The sequence below is a fragment of the Mustela lutreola genome, chromosome 2, assembly GCF_030435805.1.
Source record: "Mustela lutreola isolate mMusLut2 chromosome 2, mMusLut2.pri, whole genome shotgun sequence".
NCBI classification, from domain to species: domain Eukaryota; kingdom Metazoa; phylum Chordata; class Mammalia; order Carnivora; family Mustelidae; genus Mustela; species Mustela lutreola.
Genome location: NC_081291.1, coordinates 182,243,034 through 182,261,067, shown reverse-complemented (window position 1 = coordinate 182,261,067; position 18,034 = coordinate 182,243,034).

Below are 18,034 nucleotides of genomic sequence, written 5' to 3'. Positions count from 1 at the left end.
ACCTGAGCTGTACTTTACAGCTCTTCCCATTTAGATGGGGGCAGTAAGACTAGTCCCAGATGATAGAATTAAGCAAAAGTAATGTCCCCTTTTCAGTTTAAGCCAATTAAGAGCAGATGTGTATTCTTTAAGCTCGTGCTCACTCCTTCTCTCTGTCCCTGTCTCTTGGCTGGATGACTGAGGCTGGACTGATTGTGAACCATGTGTTGGAGAGAGTGGTACTAAAACAAGGTTCCTTTGCTGGAAGACTGCATGCAGCAGAAACTGTCTTGTCAATCTGCTTTGGAGTATGATATGTTAAGCCAATGAGGTTTGGAGACTGTCTATTTTTTTTCTCTTTTCCCCAAGCAACAGCCTACTTTAATTTGTTCATAAGTGGGCTGTGGCTCTCGTAAAAATCCAAAATACATGGCAATGGTTTAACATTTGGGTGATGGAATTCAAAGAAACGATATTGAAGGCTGGAAATATGGCAATTCCTATAAAGTACTGACAGCACATGTGGTAAGAGTATAACTTGCCATATTGGGAGGCACACCATATGCCTGCTCAGCTGACAGGACTAAGGGAAGTGAATTAAAAGAATAAAGTTTTTAGTTTATTTTGCCTCACATTAATTAATGTTGACAAAGATAAAGTGACCTCAGGAAAGAATTGGCCAACTTGTAAGCATAAATGGCTAGAAATAGAGAAAGTCTAGAAAAAAGATCCTTGAAGAGCTGGGAAAGTTGACTGTTTCTAGCTCTGAAACAACTGGAAATAAGATTTGAGGCCATATGTGACTGAGAAAGATTGTGAGTAAAAGAAGCCTATTGAAAACAGCCTTCCAGGTGCCTGGGTGGCTCAGTTGGTTGGTGTCTGCCTTTGGCTCTGGTCATGATCCTAGGGTCCTGGGATTAAGCCCCGCATCAGGCTTCCTGCTCAGCCGAGAAGGCTTCTTCTTCTCCCTCTGCCTGCCACTCCCCCTGCTTGTGCTCTCTCTCTTTCTGTTAAATAAATAAATAAAATCTTAAAAAAAAAAAAAAAGAAAGAAAATAGTCTTCCTAGTCAAGCTCAATAGATTCAAGAAAGAAGCCATTAAGGTTGGAGTGGCCTGTTGGCAAAAAATGCAAATGAATACATCGGATTTGGGAACTGTATCCATGAAGGGATGTCAGCTTTGTCTGCTGTCCATCAGTTGGTACCAGTTGGTAAGGTGGTAACATACCAATTGATAACAAATATATTAGAATCCTAAAAGAGCAATAAGCTCGGAATAAAACTCTTTAAACTTCAAATCAGATATTGGAATGTCAGCTTTCAATGAGCAGAAAGCAGGTTTTCAAAGTTTTTCTACCTCCAGAGCAAGCAGAATACCTAAAATTTATTTTAAATATAGCTGTGGAGTATTTTGACATAAAAGAAAACATCTCCCCCTACTCAGAAGACCAGGGATCATAAGAACTATGGGTGGAGATGTTTATGTGTTCAAGACGGTAGCATCATACAATGGAAGGAGCCAAGTTTGTGAAGCAAAGCCCTGTCAATCCCATCACCATTTCATTAGATTATGGCATAAGCAATCAATAAGCTTTTATTAAATGACTGAAACTTTAAGATTTCATTCTTGTTTTTTTTTAGTTTTTTGTTTTGTTTTGTTTTCCTAGTACTTAGCCTACCCTGACTGGTATAACCCGATATTTATAACTTCTGCTTTTTCATGATACACTGCTCCTAGTTGTATTTTGTATGTTTTTAATACCACAAGCCTTTCTATTTTGTATAATCTATGCTTTAACCAGGATAATAATCCACTATAGTTTCCTTAGATTGATTTCATAAATTACTGAATTGACTACTTGGTTGATTTATTTTTATTCTTTGTTTGTTTAAAGTGAAAGCACTTAAATCTATTAATTTTACCCTGAGTGCATTTTACTCCGGTTCTCTGAGTACAGCTTTGGCCACATCCCATAAATTTTGACATATTATTTCATTTTGTCATGTTCTCTTTATCACTATTTTCCGAGGGGCTCGCAATGAAGTTTTTATTTCCTCATTGATACAAGAATTTAGGAGAATAGTTTTAAATTTCCATGGGGTTAAGCATACTGGTTTTAAATACTTCACAGGGTTGAGGGTATTAAATGAGAAACTGGAGGCAAAATCACTCAATCACACAATTAGCATCATGCCTACCTAATCATAATTACTCAATAAATATAATTATTAGTTAATAGTATTAAAGTGCTTTTGATATAATATTCTGCTAAACTCTAAACACAGTAACTATGCCAATGGGGGGAGAGCAGTCCAGTTTTCCAGTTGAATCTGGTTGTTTGAAAAACAGGACCAGTGGTGAAAGAACACAGAATCTCAGATTCCAACATAGGAATAGGATCCCTCTCTTTTATGTGGCAAAATATGTGTCAGCATCTTCTAGTAATCTACCGGTGTGTAACAAACCACTGCCAGATTGAGTAGACTAAAACAACCTTTACTATGCTTACAAACCTGAAATTTGGGCAAAGCCCATTAGGGTAGGTCATCCCTTCTCCACTAAGCCTCAGCTGGGGCATCTCAGAGTCTGGGCGCTGGAATCATCAGCAGGTGAACTCATTTATCTATCTGGTGGCTGACCATACTGGCTACTGGTTTAGGCCTTAGCTGGTGCTGTTGGCCAGAACACCAGTTGGTAGCCTGTCTGTGTGGCCTGGGCTTCCTCACAACATGATGGCTGAATTCCAAAGAAAAGTTATAGCAAAAGAGAGACAGGTGGCCAGGTGGAATCAGTATTGACTTTTCCAACCTAGCCACAGAAGTTACACAGTATCTCTTCCTTTATATTTTATTTGTTAAAAGCAAATACTATAGGTGCCTGGGTGGCTCAGTCATTTAAGCATATAACTCTTGATTTCAGCTCCTGTTCTGATCTTGGAGTCATGGGATTGAGCCCTGTGTCGGACTCTGCACTGGATGTGGAGCATGCTTAAAATTCTGTCTCTCATGCTCCCTCTACCTCTCCTCCTTCCCTCCCCCTGCTCACACACCTATGTACTCTCTCTCAAAAAAAAGAAAAAAGAAAAAAATAGCAAATACTAAGGAGGTCTATATTCAGCAGAAGGAGAAATAAACCCCACGTCTTAACGTTGTAAGAATATATAGGATGGAATAAATTGATGTCATCATCCTTAGAACATGCTTCTGCCACACTGGGATTTTTACTAATTGTGATTTTTCTTTCCATCCCTTACTCTGATACAGTGTGAAAATTCTAGTCAGCTTCTGATTTGAACGTTGACTTTAAGTCTTTATGTTTATTACTATGTGTTTTCTTCTGAATCTTCATAGGTACTTTAGTGTGCACATTAGAGAAGCTAGATATTACACTCTTTGTCAGAGATGATTTCGACCATTGTTTTGAACCTTTCCCCTAATGCCAAAATACCGTTCATATTGAGAAATACCACCAAATCAACTGGGTTGATCTAAATTTGGTGCAATAACTAAAATATACTTCCATGTGGATAATAATTCCTTCCCCATTTTAATTTAGCAATGTACTACTGCTTTGTTTATGGCTATAACTTTTAAGAATGGTAGACTCTTGGCCCTGGGCTGGAAATGTCATCAAGATTGGAGTAGTGATCTATGCTTTGAGCAGCCAAATCTAAATCAACCTTTGAAATATTACTTGGGTTGGCAAGATGCAGTCTGGACCAAGGACATTACTGCAAGTCAAAAACTTTTGGAACAGTAGATAAAGCTCTGACATTCATACCAGCTGTGACTTTGATTAAGTCACTTATTCTGCATTTTTGGATATCTGCCTTACCTTTCTGGCCAGACCTGCTCACTTGCCTTTCATAACAGGAGGGATAAAAATGACAAAGAAAGCTATTACTTATTAGGTTTATTAAAAACTAAGTAGCACTACATAAGTTGGCAAAGCCTAGACTATCTATAGAACTTAGAGCATGTTTCACCCAATAAATAAAATGCAAAAAAGCTCTTTAATAGTATAAGGTAGAATCTTATTTGTTAATACTAATAGTTAATATTCATTGAATGCTTAGTATAGGCCAAGCACTATGCTAAATATTTTATTTATTGCACTTAATTTTCCCAACAAGAAAATTGAAGTAGGTATTATTTTACTCTAGTTTTAAAGGTATGGAACACGGTCAAAAGGTTGAATACACATTCAAGTTCTCACAGCTGAGTGACAGAGCAGGAATTCAAATGGGACTATTTCTAACACCAAAGTCTATACTCACAAACACTTCATGGTATACTGCGGGTACCATGGGGATATAGTTCAACCCTACTGATTTCCCAAAGTTACAAAATTGTTAATTTTTTAGTCAGGGCTTTAGGTAGTCTGTTGAAATAGTTTGTGATTCTCTATACATCGAGTCATTGTGTAGAATTTAATTCCACTTACAGGTGTGACATCTCCCAAAATTACCAAGTCATAATCTCAATAATTAAATATCAGAGTTATAGTTCTGAATTTGTGTTTTGTCAATACTTGAGTTCTATAAAAATTGTTGCTTGATAAACCTTCTCTGTAACAGATCGTATCAAAATCTCTACTTGCTTATTTCCCAGAGATATTTTCAGGATCAGTGATATCGTGTCTGTAAAGTACACAATGTGAAACACTAGACATTATTTAGATAAAGTACAAGATGCCCACGTCGCTGTTGTATTTGTGCCTGAGATCATTTCTCGCCATCAGCTGACCACAGTGCAGAAATCCAGCAACCACAAGACACTCCCCTCTCACCTACCCAAAGTGGTTCTTTCCTTTTCTGGTTAGGCAGTTAGTAGCATAGAGTATTGTGGTTGTTGGATTTCTATGCTGCAGGGAGCAGAGAACAAAGAAATGATCATAGTTGCATATTCAGCAATAGAACAAGCTTTACTGGCATGTTAAATTATCTCCTATAAGATACTACACCAAAGTGCTATCTGCTATCTTGCACTCCCCCAAGTTCTAACCACAAGCACATTATTGCCTCATGAAAACTACCAGGATAAAGCCTAACGCAGTGCCATCTGGTGGTTTCCATCTGATAATAAAATAGATTCATAAATCCTTTCTCATCACACCCTATCTTCTCCTTGATTGTGGAAAGCCAGCTTTAGTAAATTGTTTTTTATAAAAAGTTCTGTACGTTACAAAAAATCTCAGAGAGTAGTTGGTCATGTCATAGTGAAGAAATTCCTCAAGATTTTTTCAAACATTAAATAATTTGATGCCTTAATCTGGGGAGTGCTTTCAGAGTGAGGAAGAGAAGAAGGTTCCTAAATGTTATTACATGGGTATCACTTGCATTAGTGTCCTCTCTTAACATGATTTTTCCAGATTAGTTTCATGGACTCTCAGTCCTGCACATGTCCTTCTTCTAGTACTCCTGACAATTTCTTTAATACAAGGCAGGCATATTAACACTTTTTTGGAGAAAATAATATTAATGGTTATTACTATGGAACAATTGATAACAGCAATTCAGTGATTGGTAAATAACCTCTACTTCCCCTTAGACAGCAAACTCCAGATTTTGAGAGTGGCCAAAACACTGCCCAAGGTGGCTGGCTGATGAAATGTGTGTTATCCTTAGTGTTGCTGTATCAATTCCAGGCATACTTGCCCCCATCCTGAAGATAGGAGCCAAGATAAATCATCTACTTTGTTCTCATTGTCTTGACAGTTCTGAAATCTATACAGTCCTTGACAAATACCCGTCTGTTAGAAAAAGAGAGAAATCCTGCCCTTTCCTTTCAGTCACCTTTTTTTCTCTCTCTGTAAAACAATTGTTTTTCTTTTTTAAAAAAATTTTATTTATTCATTGGATAGACAGAGATCACAAGTAGGCAGAGAAGCAGGCAGAGAGAGGAGGAAGCAGGCTCCCCACTAAGCAGAGAGCCCAACGTAGGGCTCAAACCCATGACCATGGGATCATGACCTGAGCCGAAGGCAGAGGCCTTAACACACTGAGCTACCCAGGCGCCCCAACAATTGTTTTTCTTAATCACTTTTTATTTTAACCTCTTTCTTTGTACAACATGAGTGTCCTTTTCTTAAATTTTTTTTTCTTTACCTTAATGTCATTTCTTTCTCATTTGGCTATTTCTTACCGATTCATTGGCAAATTAGCATAATCAGTTCTGGACTTGCTTGAGTATATCTATTTGCAGTTATATCAAATATATAATTTTATTAGATATCTAATACCTAATATCTAATTTCAGCTCTGAATTATGCCACATACAATGACTTTTAACCATTTAAAACCCAGTAACAGAAAAAGGTAATGCATTATTAATCTGTATTTTCCTGTGATTTAACTAGGTCTTAGAAGCCTGACAACTTTGGAAGGTTTGTTAACCATCTTATGGGTATAAGGCTATCAAGGGACTTCTTACAGTGATTATTACCTCAAACACTGTGAAAAATTGATATTTTAAAAATTCATGGCACTTTTACAGGTCTCCAGGAGTCCAAGTTTTAAAAAAAAAAATGTACAGGCAAAAGAGGAGATATTCTCTTTATTTAAAAAAAAAATTTTTTAAGGTTTATTTATTTCAGTGAGACAGAGACAGAGAGAGCGTGCGTGAGGGAGGAGCAGAGGAAGAGGGAGAAAGAAACTCCTGCAGACTCTGTGCTGAGCTTGGAGTCGATCTCACAACCCCTGCCATCACCAAGTCAAAACCAAGTCAAGCCCCCAACCAACTGCACCACCCAGATGCCCCAAGAGATATTCTTTTTAATAGCTGCTGTCTACTTTTGCCTAAAATATAAGCCTTTATGAAATTTCCAAGTGGTAATGTGTTTATTTTATGACAAAATAAAAGCAGGGAAGGTAAGATAAGCATAATTTTATAAAGGGTCAGATAGGAAAACAAACTTCTCAACCTCAGTTTGAGAAGTGCCCAGGGCTGTGGAGGTCAAAGGGCTGAGTGTGAAGAGAGAGAGGAGTATTTCCTACTCCCTAACTTCCAGAGGTTTTCACCTTTAGATTCCCTATCATTCCCATATTTTATCCTGTTTTCTCTTTTGGAGTGCAGGCCCCAGGCCCAGGGACTTAAAGTGAAAACTTACTCTGATGAGAAATATGTCCCTGCCTTTCTAAGCTACGATTCGGAATGCATTTTCTAACAGGAACATTGCGGCATGGTTTCATAAAATGCTCAGGACAGAACTTTGCTTCAGCAGTTGGTTTTAGCTCTCTGGATATCTCTAGGGAAGATGCAAACTGAGTCTTAAATAAATAACTCACAACCTAAACTCTTAGAACATAGTCCATGTGGAAGCTTGAGGGTGCTTTTTTGTTTAGAAATATCAAAGAAATCCTCACTGGCTTCTCTCCAAGCTCTCTCGGAATTCTTGAACATTCCAACAAGCCACAGCAAGAAGTCAGCAGGAAGCTGGAAGGCGCCTACACTCTTGAACTTTTGAACTCTGAAACAGCATCTATTTTCTCTGTTCTGTTTGTTGACTCCTCTTTGATCTCATCTTATTAGAGAGATAATACCCTAACATTTTAGCATATTTAAAATAAACTGCTCCTACAATCCTCCAGGGAGCTCGGCTTAACTTTAGCCTTTCCCCAATCTCTAAAGCTCTTTACTGCACTGTGCACTTACCTTCATGGAAATTGTTAAGTAACTTTCCCTAACAGAGAGTTTACTTTTCTGAATACACTGTAGGCAGGAGTATTTGTATTTCATTTCATCATTTGAACGGGAACTTATTTCTAATTTTGTGAGCATCTCTGAAAGCTTCCTCATACCACTTAAAAGGGTCAAAAGGAGGACAGAAGCCTTGTCTGTGCTGATGGTGGTGGTAGTGCCTTTTGTCTTTTGGTCAATTGGTCTGAGCCTTATGTTCAGATAGGGCCTCAAATGTATAGCTTTTGCTGTAACCCCCAAATGAGGAAATAATATGCATTTATATACCTAAAGGATTAAAAGGTGATCATCCTACCCTTCAAACTTGTGTTCATTGCTAAACCAAATCACTGTAGCAAAGTATCGATGTGGGAAACAGAGGCAGAAGAAAAATTATTACATTTCTTTACTACTTATAGCCCATTGACAAGTCCTTGAAATAGGCAGAGTGACATTCCTCTAGGAACTTAACTGCCTGGCTGTTGACACTTTGCTCAGGGCAAAAGACAATCTTAGTCTGACCCCCAGGATCCTGTAAGTCTACTTTAACATGTAAATATTCCTTTAGAAACTTCCCTTATATCTACCCCCCCCCCCCTCCAAGATACATGTTGGCAATCATTCCACAAGTATATGACCCACCAGTATACATCTGAAGGGGCTCATTTAGTAAGGGACAGGCAGGTCTAGGTAGGGAGAGATAGGCAGGGGGCTATGGGATCAGGCTCACAGAAATCCCAGAAAGGCTGAGGTGTGAGGAAACTAGGGATAAGGGAACAAACCAGACTACCCTGCCCTGGGCATCAGAGGTCTTTTTATGGCAGTCACAGTGTGACCAACAAAGAATAACCAGATCCCAAAGAAGAAGTAAGCCATTAAAGATGTTACCACCAGTCCTTACTCAACCAAGATGTCACAAAAATGGTAAGGCCACAAGCTCCCCGGTCAGTTCTAAATAAAAGACTGTAGTGGAGATCAGTGGTGGCAACCCTGTCAAGACCCCACTCACTCTCGAGAACTTTTTCGGTATCCTTGCTTAATAAAACTCTGTTGCTTTACTAGCTCTCCTTTGTCTGTGAAATTCATTCTTTGACTCCATGAGACAAGAACCTCCCTCTCCCACTTCACTCTAAATTGCTATTTATTTCAAAATACTAATCCTATAATTACCTTTCAAATAACAAAATATGTTACATTGTAATTTATGCTTTAAAATATTATTTTTTTAATGCAAACAGTTAAAATGAAAATTTTAACTGTAGTGGCAGATAGTACTGGTAGCACTTCTAGAAGTCACTCCCTTCCTTTTCCCTTTCAAGTAACAGATTTATTTTGGGTCTATCCATTGCTCCTCACTTACTATCTTCAATACAGCAATAGCCCTGGATGGTTTGAGCCAGTCTGCATGTTTCATTCTTGTAGCCATCATCCCTACAAGGTTCAGGGATAGGCTTGATTTCAGTCGTGCATCTTGATTGAATTCCAGGACTCTTTCTGGAAGAGTTGTTAGAGTCTTTCCGATAGATTCGAAAGAATATATATACCTTATGCCATGAGAAGAATGGACCTCAAGAAGACAGAAAGGGGAAGAAGAAAGAAAAAAAGATGATCTTCTCTGTAGATGGTAGAGTGGGGGTGGGGGGGAGGGAGGAATAGACTCCTTCTTCATGCAATCATAGATTTGCCAATTCTGAAGCCTGATGTATCCAAAAAATTTTCATTTTTGCATTCAACACTTCTCCCCACTTTTGAAAACTGGTTTGAATTAACTTTTCCATTATTGGTCACACAGAGTCTTAACCTTTTTCTAGGATTCTAATATGAAATTTCTGAAATTGTTTAGATCCAGAGATCCTCAAAATCTTGATGTGGCAGAGGCCTCTCTTACCCATTGAGTGGCCTGGACTCAATGTGGTTGCCATTCCGCTGCATAATCCAGTCCAGGTTTTCCAGTGAGTCAGAGGCCTGCACTGAGAATTTAGGAAAATGTAATGCCTTTAAGAGGCAGTGATATTGAGGATCTGGTATTCCTACCCTCTCTGCTTTACATTCTTAATTTGAGTCCAAAAAACTGGGTGAAAGGCAGAAAGATATCCACTTACTAGAAGACGCCCATGATGTAAAAATCTATGATACACTTTATTCATTTTGGAGAGTCCCTGATAAGTACAAATTAACTCTAAGCTGATGGTTTTGACCTCTAGGGGACATTTGGCGTTGTCTGGAGCTGTTGTTTGGTTGTCACATCTGTGGGAGAGGTGCTACTGGTGTCTAATGGGTATAGGCGAAGGACGCTACCGTATGTCCTATAATGCACAAAAGTGCCTGCCCACCCACACAACAAAGAATTATCCAGCCTAAAATGCTAATAACAGTGCCAAACTTGAAACACCCTGTTCTAACCATATAAGATAGTTGTAAATGAAGTTGATGATCTAGCTGTCACCCATTCTTTCACTTTCGCTCAGTTTTTTATTATTTGTCGCTCTTCTGTGTGCTGGGTGAGCTGGGTGTTCACCATTATTGAAGAGCTTCCTGTTTAAAGTTTTGAATTTTCTTTGTTATTGGGGGAAATTGACCATTTTGAAAATTAGCATAATTTTCCCTATGATACAATCAGTTTAGAGAAATCTTCCCTAACCAAGAGGTGACTATAGCCTTAGGTGTTTCTCTTCCTCTCTCTTTTTAAAGTCAACTTATAAGTAATGGATGCTTACAGAATACTACTTGTTTCATTTTGTTTTGTTTTGTTGTTTTTATTTACTTATTTGAAAGATTGAAAGTTGTGTATGGCTTTTCTTGCTTCCCAGGAGCTCATACCCACATAGTGAAGATGGGAAAAACATTCAGATTCTTTAGCCCAAGAGGGTCGCAGTTGTGTCTGATGGTGGCATCGCCCAGAATGCTATTCGAGCACAGGGGAAAGAAGATAAACATAGACTCCAGGGATAACATACAGCTGACCTGCACCCAGGGTAAACGCTCTTGCACAACAGTGGTTCCTCAGAAGGGTCACTCCCAGCCTGTTGCTTTCCTCTCCTGGCGTCTCTAGGACGGCAGACTTCTGGTGGGGTTTTAGGGGTTTTTTCAGCAGCTGCCTGGGGTGGGGCTGCCAGCTTTCCTCATTCACCTTCCCCGGGGGCAGAGACAGTGACAGGAAGACGAAGCTCAGCAAGGCTGAGAGGGCATGAAATTGTGTTAAGCAACACTCATGACAATGACTGGATTTGCTATTTTAGAGTAAGTGACTAAATGTTTTTTTTTGAAATTGTAATTTTCCTGTGCTGTTAAGTGTAAAGGTGACCGCGCCGTGGTGGGCTCTCAGCAGTTTGTACTCGACAGCTAATCAGGTTGATTCATTTGGTGAGGTGGGCAGTAAGCTCAGTTATAAAACAGAATTGAGTTCTTACCTCACTAAGATGTAACCTCACAGGTTTTTTTTTGTTGTTGTTGTTTTGTTTTTTCTTTCTTTCTTTCTTCTTCTTGAAGAAAAGAAATCATTGTGCAGACTTTTCAGGGGATGTTGTGAAGACAGAAGATTTTGTATTTGTAGTAGGAAATATAATCATCCGTGGAACAAAACCAGTTCCTTTATTGAGTTTGCTAGAAGCCTTTCAACAAATAATTTAGGCTGCAATCACCAATGGGAGTCAGAGTTTTTGGTGGGAACCATCCTGAGTTTATTCCAGCTCAATCCCAGAGCTAGCAGAGTATAAAATGCATACTGGGCTATTGCTAATTGCATCAGATCCGGCCAGAGGTGAATTAGCAATGGCCCTGTATTACCACGTTTCCCCACAGGATGGCATCCATTGGTTAAAAACAAAATTTACAGTATTCGCAAAACTCACAAAAACAGAGAGGGAGAAAATTTTCTATAAGGCTTTACAATGTTTGGGGTTTATTTTGATACACATTTAACTTGATCATGGTGAGTGAGGGTGGTGTGGGTGTGTGCCAGGAGTTGGCACAGAAACAGACATAGAATCTGTGGTATGTGCAAAGAGAAAAATCGACTCGTGCTGAGAACGGAGTTGCTAACCATTAAAGCTTAGCATTTCAGAGCCCCTGGTCACCAGTGGCCCATTTATGGAATTAATGTCTTTTTCTACCATCAGAAAATTAGCAACTATCAAGAGATCAAATCAGAACAAGCAGAGTCTCATCACAAATTAAGGAGCACAGCATACGATGATTTGGGGTTTGGGTTTGGAAATAACAAAGTGCTAATGTTTTCTAGCATAAGCATAAGGAAAGTATAATATTTTAGTTCTGTGATGACAGAAGTCACAAAGACCAACCCTGAGTGTTTCTGATGGGGAAAAAAATTTCATTCAAAGAGAAGGAGAAATTTTTCTAAGACAGGACTAGAACAAAAGCAATGTTTCCTTTTAGAGAGATTTAGTCAATGAGAAGGAAAATGAGGGAGGTTGTCTTGAAGCTCTCATGTCCAGCAAATGTATTTTCAAAATTAGATTTGTGTTGCAGATCAATAAAAATGGCAACGTTTTCTTTCTTTCTTTTAAGGTTTTTATTTTTTTACTTATTTGACAGAGAGAGCACACAAGCAGGGGGAGGGTTAGAGAGAGAGGGAGAAGCAGGCTCCCTGCTGAGTGAGGAGCCCCATCCAGGCCTGGATTCCAAGGCCTGGGATCATGACCTGAGCCAAAGGCCGACACTTACCTGACTAAGCCACCCAGGCACCCCCCAAAATGGTGAAGTTTTCTAAAGATGATTTACTTGTTGTTAACTCAAAGATAGAGAAATGTCAGTTGTCCGTATTAAAGGATGCCATTATTATTGAAAACACTTGGGGCAGCTGGGAAGTTGTTAGGAATTGGGGGTAGGGACACTAAGACTCCCCTAGGACAACCTTGGTATCACCATGAAATCTGAGTCTTCTGATCCCTTGTTAGATCCTTTCCACTGTGGTATGTTTCCATGAACCTTTCAAAGCCTTTTACAGTGAACAACTGCTGTATTATCCTTTGTTCTCCTTTGAGACTCTTCTTGTGAGCCCACTGTCCTTTTGTCCATTACATCTTCCGAGCCTTTTATGGCTAAACTTGTCAGGCACACTTCCCCATCTCCTTGAAAAGGACACTGAAGTCCTCCTAGGGGAATGATTTCCTCACTGGAGAAGTTAAGTCACAGTTCATTTTTCCACTACCAACTGCCAATTTCATTTCAGGAATCAAGTTACCCATAATCAAGTGTCTAAGAGCTCACTTATTGTTTGTGGGCAAATACGAATTTTACATGTTCATATGCATCAGGGTGTCTACTATAGAGCTTCTAGAAGCCCAGGATGTTATCTTTTCCAGCTCACAGAGCTCTTGCAAACATAGGCATTTCATTTTTAAAAAATGCAAAACAAACAAACAGAAAGAAGCTACTAATAACATCTTGGTGTCTGATGATATCTCAATTGCAGATATGGCAAACTGCATCTGGCTTATTAAACAAGAATCTTTGGGGGGAACTATTTAAAGTACTGGCAACTGTAACCCATGCCTGGAAAGGCTGATTCATTCCGGATCTAGGAATCTGCATTCTTAACCTTTTCCTGCCTCTGATAGGGAGAGGTGAATTACATCCTGTACACACACTTGGATCCTTTCTGTGTCTGGAAATACAATGCTTCTTAAAGCATCCAACAGAATGATGGTGACCAAATTTAAATTCAACTTATTGAATTATTTCTGGGTTGAAAACAGTAATAATCTTACCTGTATATGTTTGTGTGTCCTATTAGTGCACTTCGGTACTAGACAAAAGAATCTGTGAATTCAGTGCATTTTAAATCACACTGGAGACCGGCGTTAAAGATGTAAAAGAAAAAAAAAATGCATTACTATTATATACTGCAAAAGCAGAGAAATTCTAGATCCTTTCCTCTGCCGACATTTGTCATATTTAAAAGAGAGAATTTTGAAAATGGGCCTTGTTATACCTGGGTAGGTCCAGAACACCTGATAGGTGTGATTATTTGCAAAGAGTAAAATCTCCTCAGGCCGTATCAGCAATGCCTTCACCTTCCTGAGTAACAAGTCATAGTTCTTTGATGACATTCTGTGAGGCAAAGAAGAGAATAATAACAATAATAATAAAACCCAGTCTTTTTTCTTTACCTTTTTTTTTTTTCCTCTGACATTATCAATATGTAAAGCCCAAGGCAGGAAGAGGCCTTTGGTATCCTTGTTAGTAAACAAACAGAGCAGTTACAATTCTTTTGCCAAGATGGTGTGGAAGAGTGTGGGCTGGAAGGCTTTCTCCTTTTCTCCCCCGACTTCCTCTCCTCCAACCTGACAGGCTGATTGCAGAGGCCAATGAAAACATCCCTGTCTTTTTCAGGTTGAGAACATTTGTTTGGCATCTGAGCGGGTGGCCTTCTTGCTGTGGGGTGTCAAGTCACGCAATGGCATGGGAATGGAGGCAGCCTTCTTGGACTGCTCAGCCATCGCTTTCCTGTGAGAGCAGCACTGATGCCGACCAGCAAGTGGCTCAGTGAGAATCTGAAGAAAACATTTCACTATGGGGGACACCAGCTGACTTTACGGACTGTGGTGTTAGTAGTTAGACTGACAGGAGCAGCAGGGAGAGGTTGCAGTGGCTGAGAGGATGTGGAGACAGAGTTCATGTTTCCTCACAAGGCAAGAAATCACTGTTTCTCTCATGTTGTTGTCAAGTTGTTGATCTTGAAAATCAAAACGCTGATTTACAACCTTTTTTCCAGACTTCGTTAATATTTTAAATTACTTTGATTGACATTCGCAAAATGTTATGTCTCACAATATTTAAAGTACCACCAATTTCGGGATGCCTGGGTGGCTCAGTTGGTTAAGCAGCTGCCTTCGGCTCAGGTCATGATCCCAGCGTCGTGGGATCGAGTCCCACATCGGGCTCCTTGCTTGGCAGGGAGCCTGCTTCTCCCTCTGCCTCTGCCTGCCACTCTGTCTGCCTGTGCTCGCTCTCTCTCCCTCTCTCTCTGAGATAAATAAATAAAATCTTTAAAGTACCACCAATTTCTCCAGAACTTAGCTCCAGTCAGTGCATCCAGGTAGGACCACTTTAATAGTTCTATTCAGGGTTTACTCTCTGCATGTATGTTGCCTTTGGTTATTTCTTGGTGTTTTCAGAAAGTACTTTATAGATCCTCACTGATATATTTCCTTATAGCTGGGCACCATGTTGCCTACCTTTTCCACAGAGCCTTTGCCTTCTTCAGCCAGACATCACTGTCAACTCTTGTTCTGTCACTGCTCCTAGGTAGGCATTGTCACTGATTTACCAGACCCCTGATAAGTTCTGTATTCAAGCCAAGGCAAGGAGGATATGTCTTTTTTTGTTTGTTTGTTTTATTTCCATATCTTGTCCCTGAGACATGATCAGCATTTGATCCCTGTATCATATAGTCTCTCTTGAAAATGGATATTTCATCTTTTCCCTTGGGAAGGAACCTCTTGCTTCCTTCAAGATCCCCCCTCCCCCAATCTTGCCTCGTCTACTATTGGGCAAGCAACAGAGAAGAGTTGTCAGATAACAACTCTAAATTCCAGACCATGAAAACTCAAATGCAAGGCAAAACAGTCTCCTCTAGTACAGGCAGACCACATAATTAGCTGTCTTCATATGATTTGGGGCTTCAGGATAGCAGAGGATGAACCACTAACTTGTCATCTTGACCTAGATCTATGAGGCATTGTCTTGCCACTTTGGGATTCCTGCTTATTCAAACTGAAGAGACCAGTAATGACAAAGACATATTCCCTCAGCTCACAGGGATCAGATCTAGACCTGCTAAAAGGTCACAATCAGTGGTTTCAATGAATCTGTTACCTTATGCTGCATACAAATTACCCTGAAATTAGCGGTCATATTTGTTTATTTATGTCATAATTTTGCAAGTCAACAACTTAGGCTGGGTTCAGCTAGGAGATTTTTCTAGTCCTAGCTGGGCTGGCTCCTGCATATCTGTCCAGCTGGCTGGGAGCTGGCTCATTGGAATGCCCTCAACTGATATGGCTCCTTTCTGTTCCATGTGATCTTTATCTTTATCTTTATCTTCCATCCTCTAGTTAGCAAGCCAGGGCTTATTTCCACAACGTCTGCTAGGATTTCAAGAGAAACTGGAGAAGTATGCAGAACTTCTTGAGGTTTAGGCTTGGATCGACATGTCATTACTTCTGCTATATTCTGTTGGCCAAGGTAGATCAAAGGGCAGGTGCAAACTCCAGGGGAGGAGAAATAGGTCCCCTTCTTGATGGGAGAAGGATGTGGATTCGGACTGGAGTGAAGAATCAGTATCCCTTTTGCAACTTACTAGAAGACATGTTTTAAATACAGCTACATGGGATATTTCTGTGGCATGATTAATAACTTGAACAATTCTCGACCTTTGTTGTTACTTTGTTTTGTTTGTTTATTTTTGTAAGCATAGATCCGGTTATGCTTCTTATTTATCTCCCAGAGTCTGTGTAATGCCATAAGATTGTAGAGATAGGTTTAGAAATAAATAAGAGAAAAAACAAAAACAAAATTAATACATTTCTATCTTATACAAGCAAAAGGAGGGATATGAGGAAAAGTATTACATAATAGATATAACTATAAGGGTGAAAGTTATGGGGACTTCTATCTCCCATCTGGGCAAAAGAAGGGGAAATACCTCTCCATGACTATTTGGAGAAGTATTTACTTCTCTCTTCTGGCTTTTCTTTCTTCCGCTTATACCTCAGGGCTTCTGGCTCTCCATGTCCTTGTTCTTCCACTGTACCTGCCCTGTGCGCCCTCAACTCTAAATCACACCCATCATCAGTTGTGTACATTTCTTACACCCGAGTTTCTAGGCACTGCTGAAAGAAGTGACATCACTGGACAGAATGATATCACTGCTGGGTCCTCCACTTTGTGTTTGAATCTTTTCATGTGCAAGTCCCTCTCTTTTCCCCCTACCAACAATCCCACATTCCCACCAGCATCCTCATTCTCTCACATCACCTTTCAAAGAGAAACACTGATTTCAGACAAAATGTTCTTAACCTTCTCTCCACTCATAAGATGATTTGTTTAAGTTCAAACTCTTCTATAGTCTTTCTCATTCAGTGTAAAAAAAAAAAAAAAAGTTTTACTTTTCCTATAACAAGAAAATAACATTACTGAGCATTCAGATGCACAGATTATGGAGCTAGACTGAGTGTAGTGAAATCTTGTCTCTGCCTCTTACAATCTTCATGACTTCATTGTAGAGCTCAGCTTTGTCACCTGTAATAGGGGCAGGGTTAAGTAGAGTATTTGTGAGATTTTAATGGTACTTTCTCATTGAATGCAATGGGCTTGGCATCGTAACCTGGCACTTACTTATCATGAGCCCTTCGATTCACCGTACTTGGACCTTGAATTCCATCTCTAATATTTTCAGAAAACATAAAAACTCCATTGTGATGAGCTTCTTCTATATAGTCAGTTTTTGTTTTTCTTACTGACTCAAGTGTACTGTTTTTATTTTCTTTCCCCTTTCCATTTTCATTTTGAAACTTTAAGTAACAAATGATCCCTTTGGATAAGGTGAGGTTAATATCTCTCTCCCCCGCCCTCTTTTTTTATTTTTTATTTTTTTAAAGATTTTATTTATTTATTTGACAGAGAGAAATCACAAGTAGTCGGAGAGGCAGGCAGAGAGAGAGAGAGAGAGGAGGAAGCAGGCTCGCCGCCGAGCAGAGAGCCCGATGCGGGACTCCATCCCAGGACCCTGAGATCATGACCTGAGCCGAAGGCAGCGGCTTAACCCACTGAGCCACCCAGGCGCCCCCTCTCTCTCTTTTTAAACAATATATTTAAAAATTTTCTTTCATGATTTCTTTAGGCATTTGCTTTTTGTCTTTCTCCCTTTTCCCCCAGACATATATGTTTCATAGAGCTTATTGCATCTTTTTTTTCTTCAACTAAGTATAAACTTATAATCTATCAGTAGTATTAGTCAACATTGTTCCAAACGGATAATCCCAAATTTCACTGGCTTATTATCAAGCTATTATCTCTGCTCTCATACGTGGGACCTATACTTTCTTACGGTAGAAGAGAAGAGTAAGAGGCTGAGCTGAACCACATAATTGTGTGTAAAATCTCTGTTTAGATATGACAAATGGCATTTCAGCTCATATTCTATTGCTCAAACCAAGCTGAATGAACAGAGTAAAGTCAACGAGATCGTAAGTATAATTACCCCCATAAGAAGTACATAAGACACATAGCAATGAACTCTGTGGTGGTAGAGCTTACTACTTACCATTTGGTCTTGATCTGCACCTACATGATTACTCCTTTACCAAATTGTGAGGCTCGAGAGTAAGCACACTTGGATTTGAGTCCTACTACA